The sequence below is a fragment of the Cuculus canorus genome, chromosome 5 (assembly GCF_017976375.1).
Source record: "Cuculus canorus isolate bCucCan1 chromosome 5, bCucCan1.pri, whole genome shotgun sequence".
NCBI classification, from domain to species: Eukaryota; Metazoa; Chordata; class Aves; order Cuculiformes; family Cuculidae; genus Cuculus; species Cuculus canorus.
The window spans coordinates 33,377,158-33,398,504 of record NC_071405.1 but is presented as its reverse complement, the minus strand read 5'-3'; the positions used below and the strand labels follow the sequence as shown (position 1 = coordinate 33,398,504).

The 21,347-nt window shown below is 37.4% G+C and overlaps 2 long non-coding RNA genes across 2 annotated transcripts; one reads left to right on the top strand and one right to left on the bottom strand.

Moving 5' to 3' along the window:
- Window positions 1-9,526: 9,526 nt before the first annotated feature.
- On the bottom strand, window positions 9,527-16,382 carry LOC128852410 (uncharacterized). The gene is made up of 3 exons (XR_008450238.1): window positions 14,016-16,382; window positions 13,623-13,771; window positions 9,527-12,300 (listed from the first exon to the last, which is right to left on the bottom strand). It is a non-coding gene; the product is annotated as an uncharacterized LOC128852410 (long non-coding RNA).
- Window positions 13,653-20,835, top strand: LOC128852411 (uncharacterized). The gene is made up of 3 exons (XR_008450239.1): window positions 13,653-13,710; window positions 19,451-19,569; window positions 20,557-20,835. It is a non-coding gene; the product is annotated as an uncharacterized LOC128852411 (long non-coding RNA).
- The last annotated feature ends 512 nt before the right edge of the window (window positions 20,836-21,347 follow it).

Below are 21,347 nucleotides of genomic sequence, written 5' to 3'. Positions count from 1 at the left end.
CCCCGCGGCTACCGTGTGCTTTCCGAGAGCCCCGAGGGAGGAGAGCCCCGATGGGACATGCGATGAGCTCTCCTGCTCTGTCCCTTCGGCTGCGAACACCCCTCATGTTCACAAATGGGAAAGATGCACCGTGAGGAAACTGGCATCGCTTGATTCAGTCCCTGAAAGGGGCTACAGGAAAGCTGGAGAGGGACTATTCATAAAGGCCTGTGGTGATAGGACGAGGGGGAGGTATAAACTGGAGAGGGGAAGATTTAGGCTGGACATTAGGAAGAATTTCTTCTGCATGAGAGTGGTGAGACGCTAGCACAGGTTGCCCAGGGAAGTTGTGGCTGCCCCATCCCTGGAGGTGCTCAAGGCCAGGTTGGATGGGGCCTTGGGCAGCCTGATCCAGTGGAAGGTGTCCCTGCCCATGGCAGGGGGCTTGGAACTGGATGATCTTTAAGGTCCCTTCCAACCCAAACTATTCTGATTCTGTGATTCGCAGGAGCTGTGGGTTAGGAGGTGACAATGTGAGAATGGGCACGTGAACTCCAAATGAGCGTTCTTGCTTTATAAGACAAAGAGACTCCCCTACGCAGCCCTGAAAAAGAACAGTGAAGTACCAACCTTCTAGTGCAGGTTTGCTGTCTTCCTCTCAAGAGCAGCCCCTGCTGCATTAGCCAGAGGACATCAAATACACCATATGCCATACAAGTAACAGGACGGAGCAAATATAATGACCGTCTTGTGCCCCGTGTTCCAGTTCAGCATTTTGTCTCACTCAACTCTTGACCAAATAACACGATACACCCTCAGTAACAACGTGCCCTTAATACTACACATCACTTACATGTTAGTGGTTCGTGGTAGGACTGGTTAACTTCTGCAAACAGCATTCTTGACCCAAAATAGTATTCAGCTGATGTGGGGCGAAAAAGGAATTACTGTTTGCCTATAACGTCGTTAGCCCCAATATAAATCCTTGGCTACAGCTACAACTGGACATCACATGCTTCTCCACCTCTTGCCAAAAATAACCAACAATTTCTTTATTTACTTGCAAAACTACACGTACTCTGCTATTTTTCTCCCAGTATTTTCAACACGTCTGCTTGATTTTAACCTTTACATAGGTCCAATCCTTGTAATAAAAACTGGTAGGCTGCTAAGTTGGAATTTGAATTAATTTGAGAAGACAAAGTTATCCTGTGGAAGTACTAAAACCCAACAATGGAGTTACTACACACACTATGAACATTCACTCCTGTAAGTAAATGAGACGTACAATTTAGGGGTGGGAAAAAGTAGGAGGGTGTCAACGTTAGTAAATTATAGCTCTCAAGAGCCACTCACCACATATACTGCTTACTAATTTTATAAATATTAATCAAGCTTCTCTTCACATATTTCCTAAAAAATAATGTCCTACATCTGAATTATTCAGATACACATTTTATTAACTTATAATCTGTTTTAAAAGACTTTAAATGTTGATAAACATTTAAATTGTTGATTACCACACAAACTCTAAAATGACTTAACAAAACAAAGCATTAAGTATACGCTGATTTGATATGTGAGTTTATTTCATCTGCAAAAATAGATTGGATATTAGAAAACATAAATTGGCACCCATGCCACCCCAAATTAAACACTTGTGGTGTACTGAAAAAGAAAAATCCTTCATCTCATCTACTAATTAGTCTCAACATATTTTTTACAGCTGTTTTTAGGAACTATTTCTAGCTATTTTCTTATTTTTTACCGTGCAACTTCTTAGTTTGACAATCAAAATTATCTAAATATGGTTGTAAACCTGAATGATCCTCTCAAATTAATCCAGTGGTCCAATGATACATTCACACAATTTTCATTAACTTTCAGAAATACTTTCATTTAGATTTAAAGAAGAAGGGGTTGTTTTGAGGCTGATTAGCCCCATCCATTGCATTGCTTTCTCTGGAGTTTTGAGGTGGTTGTGTTTGCTAAACAACAGAGCCTCCCAAAACATCCCACCACTGTCAGTTTTGTCCTCATGTTCCAGTTTTCACTAATTAGATCAAGGTAGGATTCTACTCAGCCTGCAACAGGAGTATCATCAGCATGTAATCAAACTCCCAAATCTCTTTGAAACTCCTTCAGTTGCTTTTGTGGAGCACAGCCATCTCTCTGAAGATAAGATTCATTATTTGCCCTTCCTTGGGAGATGTTTCAGTTAAAGGCTTCTTTGTGTTCAGTGCAAATTTCATCACGCTTAGGATTAAAAGGCCCAAAGGCATGAAAGGCCCAGCCAGTGCCACTGCAAACTGAAGCACTGAATCTCCCCCTTCAGTCAACCACTCATAAGGCTTACTTTGACCACAGAATTGTTTCAACTACCCACAACATGTGGTAAGACTACATAAATGTATCAGTGAGTTTTAAACACTCTTGATGAACATTTCTATCAGAGGTTAAATACGACTGTGTCTGAGAACCCCTTACATGATTTTTTTCTGTCATCAAAAAAACCCAATAAACACTTCCTTTCCTAATTTTCTCTTGGCAGGTATATTTGTGCTGAGAGGCAACTGAGGGGTTAATATGGAAACTCCTGTTACACCTGTAAGTAATGTGGACTACTGATACCATAGGGAGGGGAGTGTTCTGTTTCAAGGTATTGGAGGCCCATGTCATTTAGATTCATTTGTAAACGCCAGCATTGAAACACACACCTCCATAGCCTCTTTGTTCCTCTCTCTGTGTTTTCTATACCTTTGCAGAGGAGAAGCAGCAGTTAGGTGTGAGTGCTCAGATTGTAAAGAAGAAACAGAAGCCATAGAAGATATTTCTAATAGATGTAATGTATTATGCAGCAAAAAGAGATGATCTGAGGACAAATACAGGCTAGAAGCTTTTGGTAGCCCACCTACCAATGACGTGTTATACTATTTTTGGTTCTCAAAATCCCCAGGGTAGACAGACAGAAAACACTTTGGCTAGAACAATTTGTTTTACTCATCAAACTGCTATGAGCTATATCATCAAAACACTCTTTACAGCCAGTATGAGCTGGTTTATATCAGCTGGACTCTTAATTCTTGAGCAAACTTGAGTCCTGAACAAGGCTGTGCTATTTAGAGCTGCCCAGAGGAGCAAAAACACACAGATAAGGATGGGAGAAGGTAAAACCATAGGGCTGTAATTCCGTCCACCAGGCCCCTTCAGTCAGCCATTAATAACACAGGGTGCAATCGCGTGAAACAGCAAGTTAATCACAGTGAAAAGGGAGAAAACTGGTCTCTCACAATTTTCTTGGTCTGCTCTCCACACATGGAGTTAAATTCTCTCAGTGATAACGCTCCATGGGTGCTGGCGTTGAACCTCCCATTTAACAGACTGAACTCGCTCAGCACAAAAGGGTTTTAATGGGTGAGTCGCATCAGCTCAAGTCAACACTCAATGAACGTCAGAACACGAAGAGGAAGACGGAGGTTTCCGGGTGCAGATTTCAGTTTAGTTTTCTGGGTAGAAATATGAAATCCAAACAAAACAGAAACGTGGTGGCGTTGTTGTGACCACAACGTTGTTGTGACCACAGAAGGTATCCAGGCTATAGTCACCTAACCTGAAGAGTATGAGCAGCAAGTACAGATCAACAGAAGGAGGGTGGAACAGGGAAAGGTTCCCCTTTAGTTCCTTTTCTTTTAAACTTTCAGGCCATAATCTTTAATCTTTCCAACAGCCCTTCCTGGTTTTCCTAGGAGTTAAGCAGGGAATTAATTCATGGTCAGATTTCAAATTATAGTATTACTTCACTGGTTTTCACATTGGCTGAAATATTTTATGTTTGAACTATCTATCCTCCCAAAACAGATATAAAACTGGACAAAGTTAACTATTTTTCTATCCTTGCAGTTTCTTATCTAAAGTATTCTTTTGATTGATGTAACTGTCACTGTTAATACAAGTCACAAAATATGACTTGTATTATGAAAAACAAGCATTCAATGTGATGCATTTGCATTTAAAACTTTCCAAGATCCAAATTCCAGCTGAAACTGTAAAGGGATAAGAGTTATACTGATAAAAACTGCTGGTTTAAAACATAAAAATTCCAATTTACACTTTCCATAGATCAACATCATATTCAGATGAACACAGCTAAAGGTTGTCCAGATCCTCTCACTATAGATTTGTTTGCTAGACTTATCCAAAATCCAGGTTTCTGTTGCTACATGGAAATGGAAAATTACTTTAAAAATTGAAGGCAAATATAAACTTTGCTCTTTTTGCAGCAACAGGAAGGCCAGTTCAGAAGCACTGCATTGCCTAAAAAAAAATCACAGAGGTTTCTGTATGCAGTTTATATTATCTAAGTCCGTTGCAAAAATAAGAAGGGATATTCAAACACAAATACTTCATTTCTTTGCACCAAAGTTCTACTCTCTTTACTAAAACAGCTTTAAAATAATTGGGTGGTTTTTTTTAATTTTATTTTTCTTTTAAGTGCCACAGTTCTTAAAACAACCAACTGGGACAACTATATTTAAAAGAAACAGCACCTTGCCAATTGTCACAAATTATTTTCTTCAGGGGTACTGTGAAATGCTTCTTTGCTTGTGCTCGTATTACATCAATAGGCATAGATTTGACAGATGCTTCATCACTGTGTCTTAAACTATGCTAAGTTCTTGGTCATTTTTATGAGGACCGTAAAGAAATAGAGTAATGCAATATTCTACAGGATAGTTTAAACATCTTTACTGGATCATGTAAATTATAATGTACCACAATATTGTATTTTTCAGTCTATATTTTCATTTTCACTCTATTTTTCCTCTTTGTAAGAGCCACAGAAGTAGATAATTCTTTACATATGCACCTTAGGATATCCACTAGGAAACAGTTGATCTTGATGAACTATCACGATAATGTAAATTTATAATTTGACAAATGTAAATTTTCTCACAAAAAGCTTTCTAACTAATTATTTTCATGTAGTTATTAATCTTTATGGTGTCTGAGTGTCTTTTATATAAGTATATTTAATATTCACATTTTTCATCTCCAGCAGGAAAATAATTTGAAGTGATTGTTAGGATTAACAAATGTTAAAATGCCTGCAAAAATCCAGTATGTTTTTATTTTTGAGGCAATTGGCAAGGGCAAATATAAAATGTTACAGTATCAGAATACTACACAACAAAACTGTGAGAATCTGATACAATCTGAGAAAGATAAAATCCAAGGCCATCAATGAACAATAAGAATTATAACACAAGATCACACAGATGGATTTTTTAAAAAAGAAAATGCAGCTTTAAAATTGCTGGCATTAAAAGCTACACTTGAGTATGGAGCCAAGTAGTAAAAATAATCCATTACCAAATTAATGATAGCAAAACACTGGGAAAAAAAATTACTTTTACTTAACATAAAAAGTTAAAGTGACACCGAAACACTTTCCCCTTAGTGGAGAAAGATGACTTTTAAAATAAAAAAAAATTTGACACTAAAATTCTGATTATAATGAAGTAGTGCTAATTTGTAAAATCTTTAATAGAAACTATTATACTTTTTCCTGTTGTTTTGAAACGAGCGTCATTTCTGCACCTCGCACAGAGAATATTCATAGGGTACCATCCACTAATATTATTAACCACTTCATTTTTACAGTTGAGCAATCACTTCTTTTTTTAGTGACTGATACATTACAAGATCAAGGTCTGCAGACAGATGAACACCACAAATGTTCCAGCTGACCTCACTTTCCAAAATGCATCATTCCTACAAATAAACATCACTAAACAGAAGCGGGCAGTCAAATTACAGAATTAAAACATAATCCTGCATTACTCAAGTGAGCAGTTGCTTATTAGCAGGGCTACTGACTCCAGGAAAACTATTTACTTGAATAAAGATTCCTGGGGTTGTGCTTCTGGAACATATTCCAAAGGCTTTTAAAGTAAATAGTCTGATTAACAGACTCCTAATTCAGGCTGATGTTTTATCGTGGCAAAGAAATTTTATCTTAATGGAGAAGATACCACTCTCCCTCCACAAACCACTGCAGACAGGAGTGAAGCCCAGTTTAAGTGGCAGGCACTGAATTGCATCCAAGCCTATTTTAGAATTAAATGGAAGAAGACTTCATTACCCAGATCCCTCCAACCTCACTGTGAAAGCACTTGCAGACTGAGCCAGGGCTTTGCTATCAAATAAAACTAAAAAACCCTATTGTTGCACTGGTGTAAGGTCCTGTTACCAATCTGTCCATGGCACAACTTCTTCCTCAGAAGCAGTTCTATCCGATTTAATTTGCACACGGCTTGCAAATATTCACCTACAGGCTCCCCCTCCTCCTCGTATTAGTTTAATACATCAGGAACTTATCCATGTGTTTTCCTACTTTTTAAAAAGCAGGTATCTTAAAGTCTTCCTTATTTCCCCTCCATGAGACACCATTAATGAAACAGCAGTTAAGAATATCTTCCAAAAATTTAAATTACAACATTACAGCCTCTCCTCCTTGAATGAACAACAGAAAAGGCATGTTTTAATTACATGAGTGATGAAACCAGATCAAACCATTATAAGGAAAAAAACATTTCCTTCTTTAGTAAAGAACGTGTTTTCCAATAAATGTGTTTATTCTAACATACAAATACTCTGATGATTTTTTTTTCCCCAATGTTCAAAAACTAACTTGTGCTTATTTTTCCTTCTTTTCCTGTTCCAAACCAGTAACAGTCCAAATCTGTTCCAAAGGAAAACGTGATGCTCAGGAATAGTTTAATGAACTGTTTTGACCAAGTGAAATAAACCATGTCCACTCCTAGTAATGAGACACTTGGCAGAACGTATCACATCACCAGAACAATAGCAGCAGACCGTCATCATGGTCCACAAAATACCGTAACCTCTGAGCAATCTCTCTCCAAACAATGGAGGGGAAGATAAGATAACATTGCTGGTTAGCTGACTGCATGTGCAGTTGGTGGTGGTGAGGCTTCAGCCTGTAACGTTTGAAGTTTAGAAGCATTTTAATCACAGGAAAAGGTTTTAAAATATTTTCATTTGCCTTTTTCTTTTTAACACACCGCTGTTAGTAAGACTTAAAGCTCACATTGTTCTCTGGTTTGGATCACAGAGATTTGATTAAGCAACAAATGTGTGACACATGTGATAAAATATTATCACAGCATCAGCTTTTCAAGATTACATGTCTATCTATGTAACATTTTTATTAGATTTGGAGTGAAGGCAGACAGGAAAACAGCTTGTTTCTCTGCCTTTATCATCTTTTGATAGAATTACCACTCACTGTTCATGGAACAGACAGTATAACTCTACACGTCTATGATCTGATGTTTAAAAGAAGAGCAGAAGTGGAAAGAAAAATGGCAAATTTATATGTATAAATAAAAGCATTGTCATAGACATCATGTCATGTTCAACACTAAAATGAACCATGATGACACAGCAGGTGAGAAAATGAAGGGAGAGAGCCTACAAAGCCTCAAAAGTTACTGCTACACCAGGAAGGCAGTCTTGCTATATATCATGATGAGATTTTACTGAGTGAGTATGTGCAAAGGTTTTAGCATTATCCTGAGAGTTTCGCAATGACAATGAAATGATCTTGGTATAACTTCTTTTGGAGGACATCACAAGTAATGGAACAATTGCTATCAGGACACAGTAGTGTGAGAAAAGGCCCACAGCATCAGTCTCAGATGCTATTAATACAGACTGAAGGTCTCAAGAAAACAGAAAATTGGAGATGCTTGTAAAAATAAGTTAATTTTTGTCAACGCTGTACTTCTGACTTGAAGCACAGTTTCTACAATTCTAATATGTGCACTTAAATTCAAGACCATGTTCAGTTTGTTGTTTTTTTAAAAGAAACTGCATCTCTCCTAGAACAAGACAATGAATTGACATATGTTACATAAACTGTACATCTGCCAGGGATTAAAGTACCTCCATTCATACATCTTGTGCCATATATTCAAAAGGAAAAGGTGTACAGCTATTCTAGACAAATACAATTAAATAAGTATAAATTAATTTATTCTTTTCCTACTTCAGTGACAAAAACCACCTTTGTAGACTTGATTATTTTTCTATATGTTTTATAAAAGAAAAGAAATAGTACAAATAGTACAAATCTGAATAGCTAGATTTTTAAATTAAAGATATGCTTTGTTACTCAATTCAACTCTATTTATTATTCAATTTCATAAATGTTAGACACCGTATTGTAATCTATAGTACATGTAGCACATTTAATAACCAGCATTCTTATTCTGGATAATACCTCTTAATACCTTGGCTTAAAGTGCATCCTGTGAGGAAATATATCACCTATCAGTCATGTTTCACAAAAATACCTAAAAGCAGCTCAAGGTCACAGCCCAAAGGGCAAGTGCTAGGGCACAGACTGAAATACCCGAAAATTAAGGCATGAAATATGGCAGAAAAAAGCACTACTTAGTCAACAGGTACAGATTTTTGAACCAAGCTTTCTATATAGTGAAAGCAATACTATTTAATTTATTGTATGTTATTTTTGAGTGGCAAGTACTTAAGTGTACACACGTATAGCCAGGCTTTTTGTTCACTTGTTTATAGTTTATACTTATGCAGAGATTACCAAAAAGGGAAAGGCCATGCATAGCTCTTGGGAAACAGCATCCCAGAGCGTGGATGTGGAGTCATTACTTGGAGAGAAATCCTGCAGGTTTCCCGACACGACAGAGGTCCCAGGCAGACAGAAGGTCTGTGGGATGTACGGTCTCCATGACAACAGTGGTGGGCATCGCACACAGGGTACCACTTCCTTTTCTCTCCTCTCTATACCTCAGAGTTTCCTTTTACACATAGTTTTCCTCTTTGTAGTTGTTAGTCATACAATGTGATTCTTATCACCATCAGCACTATTAGCCATTAACTATAATATATTCAGGAACAGGTCAAGGGGATCGGCAGCACCAGTGGTCAGTATAAACTTTCTAACATCTGACTGTAGAAAGGAAGCTAATGGACAGTTATGCACAACACAAGCAGTGCTGGCTAAAGGAATTCCTACTGAAAAGCCATTACGGTCAGTAAATTTTTTCTAGGATGAATGTGGCTCTGGATGTTTATTGATTACTGAAGAAAATTTGCACACTGAATATTTTATTCTATTTTCTTATATATAGAGCTACTAAGATCAATGTTGGGATAATAGTAGAAGTTCCATTTTCATTCAATAACTCCTGGTGCTATGTGTGTTATAACTACTACACATAATTCAATCAAAATCACATAAAGCTCAAATTGAATTAGTAATTAACAGGAGTTATTAGAAATACACAGAATATTTGTATTAATTTTAACAAACATAGAGACAGTAATATTAGCACAGTATTCCAAATAATATGTGCTAATACTGTGCTAACATCATGGTCAAGAGTCGCCTAAAATATAAAAAAAAAATGTTGGCTTCTGAATTAAGTCTTACCGAGCTCTCTATCTACGTATCAGACAAGAGACAACAGATGGATTCAGACAGAAAAAGGGGGGATACGAGGCAAAAGGAGACAATGTTGGCCAGCACTACAGGCAGAGTCATATCAGTGCACCAGCTGCCAGCCTGCCTCAGGAACCCTTATTTCCTGAAGGAAGAAAATTTGCCAGTGCTAGTGTTATTCATTATTGTAGGGCTGCCAACAACATTTTCCCTCTCCTGAAAGACATAAAAATGTGTACACCATGTAAAGCCCAAGAAATATAATACCAGTCTCATGGAGATTTTCTAAAAGTACATCATTGATATGGGTGGGATCAAGATTTTACTCTGATATTTTCCCAGTTCTTCAAGTGCTGATTACACATGTATCAACATAACCTGAACAAGCAGCACTCTGAGGTCAAGATTCACTGAGAAAAGTACAAGAAAGAAAAACCCAAACCAGGATTGTTAGTGTGGCTCCATTCATCATTACATGCCATAAAAACATGGAAATCAGCTTTTTACTGACATGGTGACAGTTTTTTACTTGTGAATTAAAAAAAATGTATAAATATGTTTATTTTAGTACATAAAACGTAACTATCAGTCATCAAACATTCTTTACCATTTAAATCTTTAGTGGATGCAAATTCCTGTATTACACTAAAACTAATAACTGTTTCACAGCAGGGTATGAGAGGCTCTTCATTCATTTTTATTAAACAGTTGTATCTATTACATGTGTGAAAGATTGCTTTAGCTGCTTATATAAGGCTTTTAAGCCAGAATAGCAGTCTGCTCAGCAAACCATACTGAAAAGCACTAGTTTAATTCAATAATTACTTCTTTAACTTTCTGACATTCTAATTCCAAGCTCAAAATATTATCTTTAATTAAATATACAAGAGGAAATTGCCTAGTTATCTAGTTCTTTAACAGTGCACTTCTTAGTATAAGGCACTTAAAACTAATTAATCACTGTCTGTAGCCTTTGCACTAAGTGGTGCTTAAAAATGAGCTGGTTAACTCGTGTCTCTTAACTGTTTTGCTTTATATCCCTAAGAAAAAAAATTAGCTGTATTTCTGATCAGTAATGGAATATCTTGATTGCAGCAACCTGGTCATTTATCCTTTTTCCTTTTCATTCTGGTAAGCATATCTTTCAACAGTGGCGTCAGAAATGCCTTCTGGTCTAGCAGACTCAATTCTGCCATTTCTAGCATCAGTTGCATTTACATTATTTACAATTATTTCACATTGCGTTATGTACCTTATTACATTCACTAAGCAGCTGTGGAATCAAACATTCATTAAAACATCTTTGGCAAAGTTCCTTTCTGAATAATACTGTTCAGCTTCTTTTCAGAGTATAATTTTTAAAGCTTGATGTTTATTAGACAAACAATAATGAAGTTGTGAGGCCTCCAAAGCAATTTATTTTTAAGACCTCTTTCTAACATTTTAATATAAGACTTAATTTGGAATTCATTTAATATGAGAAAGTGAAACTTATTTTTCACTCTAACCCTAAGTCAATATTAGTTTGGAGTCTTATTTTATCTGAGCTAGAGAGCATATATTTTCACCATTAAAAGTAATTTGTGGCAGGGAATAAATCTAACGTTGCTTGAAAATAATTTATTTCAGTCCACAGAAAACTCACAACTTCCTATATCCACAAATCACAATGAGAAGTTCACTTTTTTTTTCCCCAGATATGTTAAAATAATTTTGTCTGTCTCTGTAGTCCTTCTCTGTATACTGGTCTTGCTTAGTATCTAGAAATGAGGTAGTTAATCCATCCCCTAAAAGGTTTGCTTTAGACATCTGTACCAAGGTTCTTCTACCTAAGACACATCAAGGCAGCCCTTAGGAGTTGCTGAGCTGAAGTATTTAGGGGGAAAAAAAAAGGTTTTAAATGCCACAGTTTGATTGCATCGCAACACATTGACATTATTTATCACAAATATTTACAAAATCATTACAGTTTCATGAATCCTTCCCATTGAGTTGAATCAGTCTTCCATAGTAGAAAAGCAGGTTTAATCAGTAGCTCCCAGAAAAGAATGGTAAACATTGCAAAACTTGCTGAACCTAATCTAGGTGCTAATCAAAATAAAAACTCTCCTAATATTTTATTCTATAAGAATACCTTAGAAATAAAATCCCATTCCTGACATTGGGAATGTGCAAGTATTCCAGACTGTGTGGTTTATGGTTTTGGGTGTTTTTTTTTTCAAAAAAAGAGGTAAAAGAAAAAGCTGTTCTCTCTTCCATCTCTTCCATTGATAGTCACTCTCCTATTACTAAAGTTCTTGAAACGAGTTTGTCTCATAAGGCCAGCGGGTACATCTCATTCCACAGCAGGGAGTGCTGACTGACAATGCCTCAAAATCAGTTTCCGACTAAGCAGTAGCTCAGCAAAACCACGGTTGCTGCCAATCATGTATCTACCACACTGCTCAATTATCTAAAATGCTTCTTAGCAGGTTGCGAATGACACACACCAACAACGGTGGATGTGGGGAGCTGCACCCCAACATCATCTGGAAGAGAGACAGAAAGGGAAGATACACCCTGAGGCTTAAGCTCACCTTTCTCCTCCTAACGTAAAGATGGTGGATAGTAACTGCACCATTTTGCCAAAGATTCTTCAATGTTTTTCCAACTGTCCCCATCAGTCGTGGAATGAGCAGCATACGGTGAAAGATTTTGCAGTCATCTGTAGAATTTCCTCTCTCTGATGTAGTTTCAATGCAGAGTGAAACCACCATGGATGTGCCCACAGTAGCTGTGGTGTTGTTTTGTGCCCCTGGCAGTCCAGAAACATGGCAGGCCTGAAAACGAGCCAAGGAATCAAAGAGAAACAACAGAAAAATCATGCCACTTTTTTCCCCCCAGCAGAAAGTGTTATAGTAAATTTACTTTCCAGTTAAAGGAAATCGCAGTGGTCTGTAATTGTCTGTCATGAAGTACAAAATAAGATGTACTATCAGCAAAGTTTGGATTTTCTTTGATTCAGATGATTAATATGATACTAGGAAAAAAATTTTCACTGTGAGGGTGGTGAGGCACTGGAAGAGGTTGCCCAAAGAAGTCATGGCTACTTCATCTCTGGAGGTGTTCAAGTCAGGCTGGATGAGACTTTGAACAACCTGATCCAGTGGAAAGTGCCCCTACCCATGGCAGAGATGTTGGAACTACATGATCTTTAAGGTCCCTTCTGACCCAAACCATTCTACAGGTCTACGATTCTATGAAATTTAATCACATTTGGTCATTTCTTATCCTATATTAAGATCACACCTCACCTGAGCTGCATGATTATTTTTCCATTTTCAGAGTCCTCCCCACCACACTCCAAGGTTAAGACCCTTCCCTTTCTCCCTGCATGTCGCAATTCTGATTCACTCTGGGAACTGAGGTTTCTACAGCAGTTTTGAGCCACTGCCATCACAGCCTCCAGCACAGAGGTGTGCCAGGGCACACGCTGTGCTCCGAGCCCGCATTGCTGCTGGAATGGTCCCTGAGGGGGCTGTTAGACAAAAACAAACTGGAACAGCTCTCATCTTTCACATACACCAACCCAGCTCCTGCTTTAGTTTTCAGAATGGGAAGGCTGTAAAGGTATCATTTAATCATCTGCATTCCCCACTTTTCTCTTCCAACTAGCCTTCTGGTTTATCTTTACATACAGGTTTCAGAAACAACTACGATATTCAATTGATTTTCTGTTACATATCATTGCATTTTGAGAGTCAAATTTATATTATAATTAAGTTTTATTTCGGTCTGGTCTGCGGACGTGATAGTAGCTAACCCTATTTGCTTTTATAGATGATTTAGATGAATTGTAGGTGAAGATGATAAGTTTCCTAGGCCATTCAAGGTGAAACAGAATTTCGGATGTAATACCCTCATTCAGAAGAAATATTACTTAGATAATTATTGAACAAATAGTTGCAATAAATTCTAACAAATTGCACTGCAGAAGGAGTAATGAAAACAGAAACACTGTTCTTCCAGATTTTGTGCTATATGTATCATATCAAATAGGAGCCTTGCCCTGACACATACAAAGCATTGTGAAATAGTATGAAATCCCAGCACTGATGAAACTCTGATTGCCACCCACTGAAATGCCCAATTCCTCACGTACCTTTTTGCATATTTCCCCCCTCAGTTGGCTGAGACATCTAGCTATGGGCCTGAAGTGTCTGTCTGTTCATTTCTGTGTCACTTGAAGGGTAAGAATTTTTATTTCTCCTCTGTTTTTTCCTCTCACATTCCTGAACAATGGTGTATTCTCTAATTAAGAAAAAAAGTTTGAGATGGTGTGAGATAAGGAATGACTTCAACATAAATACTGTAAATTTTTCAAGTGTATGCTATACATTATAAAAAAAAAAAACTAGAGTAGATCAACCAGCTAAGTTATTTTGTACTGATGGTACTAGAAAAACTCATTTTACAGAAATAAAACCACAGTTTCACAACGTAATGAAAAAAAAGAAAAAAACCTAAAAATTGGTCAGAAATATCAACAACATACGCTTTTTATGAAGAGCAGACTGCAGGAACCATCTCATCTCCATGAATAAGCATTTACTCATCCTTGTTAGCAGATATATATGCCCACTTGTCCTGCAACTTAACGCTGAAAGCCATATTAAAAAGATGTAACACATCATTTGCTGAAAAAAACAGGAATTATCCATTATTACTATAAAAGACTCTTAAGAGAATGTCAACATTTATTTGAATCAACTTCAGGCAATGCTTTGCTTATTATTTGTAAGGTTGGAAGTTAATTTATTGGTATTTCACTTTGACACAAAAAAGGTATGATACAAACCTGAAACCTGCATAATAAACTTTGACAGAAAGAAAACATTAATAGGAGCAACCAATGACAAAATAAACTGTAGATCTAAGTAATGGCTAATCAAACCTAAGAGGATTTACCTAATTAATCCTGTGTTGCACAGCTATCCAGATTGCTTTTCCATCCAATCCATATCGTAACTACTCACTACTTACTCTTAGCTTTCTAGAAACAAGAGACATATCACGTAACAAGCTAAACAGTATTACCTATTTTTGAACTGGTTTACTGTACTACTGTGTAAGCAGTTGGTTAATGCACCACAAAAAATAGGTCCAGAGCTCCAATCTGTTGGGAATTCGTTTCTTTTTTAAAAACACAAATGAAATTGTAAGAGTAAACAGTAATTAGCTGGAGAGCAGCATTTGCTTTTCAAAGGGAAACTCTGCTCTAAAAGAAATTGTGGAAGAACTTCATTTCTACGTACTTCATCCTCGGTTTTGAGTTCATCAAAGAAAACATAGAGGCTAACAAGAACTGTATTGTCAAAGACGTCCAAATGGTTACAGTTTAAAGGCTGCTCTAATTGATAAGTCTAAAATATCTGACAAAGAAGCTTCAGAATGTGGCAGGTGTGTGTCATGTATAGTTTTACTGTCTAAGTAAAGCAAACATATGAAGAGATTAAAAAAATAGATTAAGTGTTTTATAAGCTACTGCTAGCCTACACTAGCCAGCTGAAGGCTTTAAATAATTTAATCCCTTCAGCAACTGCCAGTCCCAACTGCGATACTGAAACAAGGTCTGAATTCAGTTTGAAACCCAACAGGTGCAGTCTAATACTGCGTCCTTAATGCTGTTACTGATCTATGTTTATGCTCGTAGAGGACAGCATATTCTTAAATTCACCATGGCATTAATTAAATTAGCCTAAGTGCCTCTTGTTTTACCTCATCTTCTACTATCAAATTTACCTCAGACAGTACTCTGTTTCTTTCCCCTCCCCTCCAGAAATGCTCTTCATGCCACATGGAAGACAAAGAGTTCTTAAAAAGCTTTTAAAATAGATTTTTCTTTATATATAACATATACATATATTCTCTCTCAAGCAATTAAGCATGATGTTTGGCACATGCAAATGAGGGGACAGCATTGCCTCTTAATGCAACCTTAATTCAAAAATTTTGCATCCTAAAGTAGTAAGGCATTGGAGCAGCAACGAAGCTAGCTCAGACAGCAGATCATAAATCAATGTCATTAGATCAATCAATTCCATAATATGCCATGCAAGTGATGTACACACTTAGGAAAATGAGAACAGATTAAATGTACACTAAACAAAATATTTTCTTAAATCCCAAGCTGCTCAAGATAGCTAAAAAATGCAGAGATTGTCACCCATAAAAAACATCTTCTGACTACAACAAAAAGTAAACCCTGGTGTACAGCCTAGATTTCAGTTTCCAATAATTCTATCAGCACATGGATGAATAATAGGCTCTAAGTATATTAAAAGTATCTTTGAAAACAGATAGAACATGATTAGTTCCACAGTTTTGTATAAGCGGAAGGCAAATTTTAATTATTAACAAACAACCATACTTTTGATTACCTATATAGATACAGGCACCGTCCAGTCTCTATTTTGAAACTGAATGTATTGAATTGTACATTTTTGTTTCATAATTTACCTTAATGTTGACTTAATACAGTTTCATTACCATTTACAGCATGTTCTCGGAGCACGCTTGTAATTCAAAGCACTAGAAGGATTAATTTTTGAAATGCAGAGAGCAACCCAAAGTTTCAGAGCTAGTAACATGGCTCTGCCAGTTAGTTTATACACATCTGAAATGTAAAGCTCAAATTCAAAACCATCTATTCCAGGATTATAATTTTTGAAAAAAGGAAAAGTCAGGAGGGCAGAAAATGTGCAGCAGACACATTGCAGGAAGGCTCAGTCAGTGTTAATGTCTGCATTCTATTAACAAAATTTTAAATTCATGTATTTACATGAACAATTCTTAGTCACATGAATAGTCACTGCCTAAGAATTCCCAGACTAATCTTCTGGGAACAAAAATTTACAGAATCAGCCCTTTGTTAAATATTTATTACACATGATGCTAAATTATCTCAAAACAAAAAAAAAAAAAAAAAGCCAACAACAACATTGGAGTGGCAAAATATTACACTGCTCCATGGAGTTTTGGGGAAAAAGCAGTGCTTTTATTAATACACTCATTTCCCAAAAGACCTGGTAAAGCTACCATGAATAGACCTAGGATCTAAAGCAGTTAGCCAGACATCCAAAAGATCTCGTAATAATAATAAATGAAAAGTTAGTTTAAATTCCAGGCTTTGTGTTTTTAAAATTCACTTCTTTGTTCTCTCTTCTAAAACAGTTGCTCAGAAAGAAAGAATTAAACTAAACATGTGTTATTCAATAACAGCAAGATTTAGGAAAAACACCAGCTGCTACAAAACTTGGAAGAGAATCTTGCCACTTTTGCTCAGAAGGCATCACAGCCTTTCCCTTCTATGTCTTAATGGAGATTTAAATGGGGGATAGAGTCATCTTGGTCCACCTGCCCATCCTTTTTTCTGGCGACGTTTATTCCCAGGTGTACACAGCAGGAGAAATTAAGGGTTTTTTCTCATCCACTTGTTGTGTGAAAGGTACACAATGCTCCTGGCAGCTCGTCTACCACCTGATGCACAAATGCTGAGCAAAGTCTGGCCTCTCATTGAAAAGAGAGTTCCAAATCCATTTTTGTTTCTGTTAAGCTACTTCTGCTTTATTTAGTAGTTGGTTTGTCTGCAGCAGAGTACTGATACAAGATAGAAAACAATACTACTTGCTAAAGGCAAGCAGGATACCGAAAGACCCAGCCTAACTTTTCCTCAAGGTTCTGCCAATGTACAGCATTACTGATTTACAATATTTGTGCCATTCAGATCCTGGGAAAACTCAGAGAGGCTGCCAAGCTGTCATGACAGAGTGACATGGAAAACGGTCCAAACCAGTTCTTATGCATGCTGATTAGCCATATTGCATAATAATGCAAGTATTCTATTTTTTCTGTATCGGGATTATTTAATGAAAGCTATTGTCTTATGTAACCTGGAGTTGTTTAGTGGCAGTGAGGTATTTCGGCCTTCATCACTCCTTGGATGAGCAACAATTAGTCTACGTTCAGTCTTTACTTGGAAGACATCACGGCCTAAGAAGAGTCAGAGCCCTTTAATTTACACTGGTGGGAACGCCCTGCCCACTACTGTACTGTATCTCTCTAGCATTCACTTGTCAGTATTTTGGATGGTAAGAGTTTCTACAGGAGCAGACAATCTCTAGGGATTCCCAATATCATGACAGATTTTTGACAGAAGCCAAAGGACTGCTCCAAATTGACAAATAATGTTTGCCTTTGTAAATTTTTTTTCAAAGCCTGTAAATAATGTTTCAAACATACTCATATATTTTCTTAGACCAAATTTGGCAGAGAAGCACAGTGTAAAGAAATCCAGCCCTGCCCTGCTTGTGCCAATGTGAACTTGATCACTCATTCTTTGAAGTCAATAGTGAAGTCTCAAGTGTCCACTATGCCTCTGTAAAAAGAGTACTTATTATACAGGTTAACTAATAGCCTTGTTTTATGGATGCTGGAAATAAGATTAGGAACTCACCTCCTATTCTTTTTGGGTTCCATCCTGTGCCCAGTCACCTCAGAATGACTGTCATCTGGTCAAGTAAATGATAACAGTAACATTTATCACTTTTTCTTTTTTTCATCCCCTCTAGAGGAAAAGCTAAAAGAAACCTCTTGCACTTGGGAGAGGTCAGTAGCTTTGTGTTAGTCCTTCATTACTGTGAGAATTCATTGCAATGGCAAGCAGCAGCCCCCCTGTTATGAAGTGACTGTAAGTGATATGTAGTAAGTGATACACAGAACGTGAGTAGCGCTCTGCATCCGGAACTGCATTACTGCAACAAAAGATATTGTGCCAAAGATTAACCTATGCTGTGAAACCCTGCATGTTAGCATGGCCCTGGAGCCTAGAACTCCTCGATACCAGCAATAGATGTACAATGCAGTACACCCAGGATACATATTTGCTCATTAGAGTTTCTTCAGGAATGAAGTATTGTTGATTATATGACCTAACCCTCCTCACAAAACCCCTTAGTTTCCTCTCACCATGACACAGCTCACCAGATACTTACTACACATTCAGCAGCTGACTAGTATAGCACCCACTCTATATGAACATGTGACCACTCTGAACCTTTCCCAGGACCCATTATGTAGCAGCCCCATGGTTTTTGGAGTGTTCTGCTTTCAGTCCAGCCAAGCCCACCTACCACACCAAAGACCTGCTAAGGAACTAGCACAGGCAGAGGATTTTTCTGAAAGAAGCCTTGGTCACTTGCGAAGTGTGGTAGAGTAAGGAAGACCTCAAATACTTAAAATGTAATTTCATAAGTATTCTTACTCTTATTAGTACTTAGGACTATTACTTTCTTTCCTCTTCATTTTTCTCTCAAGCTCATTTTCTCATTTTTCTTCTTCAACATTTGTACTCAATTCTATTTCTAGTTGTGGAAGTAGGGTTTTAATTATCTTCTATTTTGGGGCATTAAAAGATTCTGAATCATCCCACCTTCTGGGAGATTAGTAAATCCAGTGATTACCAACAAAAATGCCGGTGAATACCTATTATCCATGTTAATTATTCAATTAAAATATATGCTGGAGCTGTCAGCAGGACACTTCCATTTCATGGTTGAATAGTAGAAAAAAAAATCTTTCAAAATTTCTATAAAGCAATTATTTTTAAACTTGTTTTCAGAGCTATTCTTTCTCCTGTACCTACATGCTGGTTCAATAAAACATGTGGTCAATGGATGTAGCAGCCCATGCAAAAATCATTCAGTAGATCCGGAGGCTTATCTTGGACACCCTGCTGAGATGAAACCCTCATTCATACCCATTTTTTCCTTTCTGCATGTGTTTTGAGTAGAATACATTTTGTTTCCCCTTGACCCTTCTAGACAAGGATGCTACCACTCTTCTTGTTTCAGTATTTTTAACATACAGTTATAATCATTAAGAGAATTTTTAGCCTAATCAATTTATTTTTTATCTTGAATTTGCATTCAGAGTGCCTACATGCCATCTTATCATCTCGTTACGGTCTGAAATTATTTGACTAACTAAGCTGGCAAGGAAACCCAGAAGCAAGTGGAAGAGCAGCCTGGGATGGAGCCCTTTCCTAACAGGTATTGACAACACAGCCAAAGCACTCCCTGAAACATGCTTTCTCCCACGCTTTCAAGCTGATCTTTAATCCATATGTGCCCTCATAGTTCATCAACGCAGCAAATTAAGCTACTCCAAAACTTCTCCAAATTTTACTAACAAAAACCTGTGTTGTTTCAAAGGAACCTTTCATTGCTGGGATCTGTTTGTGGCACCTGTGAAACAAGTGTTAGGCAACATACAGCAATTTGCCAAAACAAGTCATTTTGAAATTAGCTAACCCAACAAGCACCGCCACAAATATCTCACATTACCTGTCTGAGGTTGCCATTATCAGAACATATAACCACTATAAACAAAGAAACTCTAGAACACAGGATTTGAGCAGAAAATACTCCTGGAGGTGTTGTGTAGGCAATAACTTGCAAGGCTCACCTGCCTTTAACAATTTCAGAAGCATTTTCAAGAGGACTTTCAAATGGAAGCCACCATAGAACAGTATCTACACATAACCTACTTCAAGGAAGGACAGGATCAAACAGTTTTTTCCCAAGAGATGGCCTATGCAGGAAGCCTGTCAGTGCCTTGTAATTCCAGTTACAGTCTCTGCCCATCCTCCCAGCAAGAGCAACATGGATGCTAACGTACAAAACAGACTCTGGGGACAGAACAGATAAATGGGTAGTCAGCTATGCATGATGCAAATGAACGGGTCAGGATTATCGTTAAAGGGGCCTGGCATCCATACTTGTATACATATTCTCGTATGTACATATATAAATATATACACATGCTTTAAAATACAAAACGAGGATGAATATATAAGCTTCAGACTTTCTATTTTCAGGTGCATTAACGTCTGTTGTACAGACATAAAAAGCCAAAAAAGTTAGACAAACAACTATATGCAACTTATGACTTAATATGAAAGAACTGAGTCTGCTGCCTGTGTCTAGGCTTTCATTTGAGGCTAACTGAAAAGGTTTCTGCTTCCTATTTATTTCTAGGCAAATGTACAAGCTGTGACTTCAGCAGACCACTTCAACTATCGCAATCACATTTGTTTAGAACAACAGAGCCATATCCTTCTTTGGGTTGCTCCATACCTTCCTACAGCTAGCATGGATAAAACACTAGTGCTCCGTGGAGAAATTTCTCTATCTAGAACAGAGAAATTACTCCTCCCAGTTCAACCTGAGAATGATTCTGCTCAACCTTCAGCATCAGACCTGACATGTGAGAAGACTGCCATTTGGAAATGCCAGCCACCCGTTAGCTTCCTGCAGGCTCAGGTCAGCTGACGAGCAGCATTTCTGTTCTCCCCTACCCAAAGCAGGGCACAGAAAAGTAACAAAAAATACAAATATTGGAAAAGAAAAAAAACAACAAAAAACACAGTAAAAAACCCAACAACTTTAAGCATTCTTTTTACATGACTATTGCCAGCCTCGTTTGCTCTTTGCAGTTGGTTAACTTAAAAAAATAAGGAGCAATTTTCAATTCAGAGCCACCGTGTATGTGTAAGTAGATGTCTGACACACCCCAGTGACTTGTTTTTATGGGAGTTACACAGCAGTCCTTGTGTTGCCTCAGTAACAATACCTTCACTAGGATACTTGAGGAAACCAGGGCACAATTTAATGAGTACCATGGCACGTACCCTGTAGTCCTAAAGCAACTTCAGTAGTGTCTGGGAGGAGGCTGTTTACTTCTTACCTTGACATTTACAAAGACTATGAAGTAGACTCTGTCACCCATGACACATTTGCAAATGCCAGTGCTGTGCAGAGCAACATGA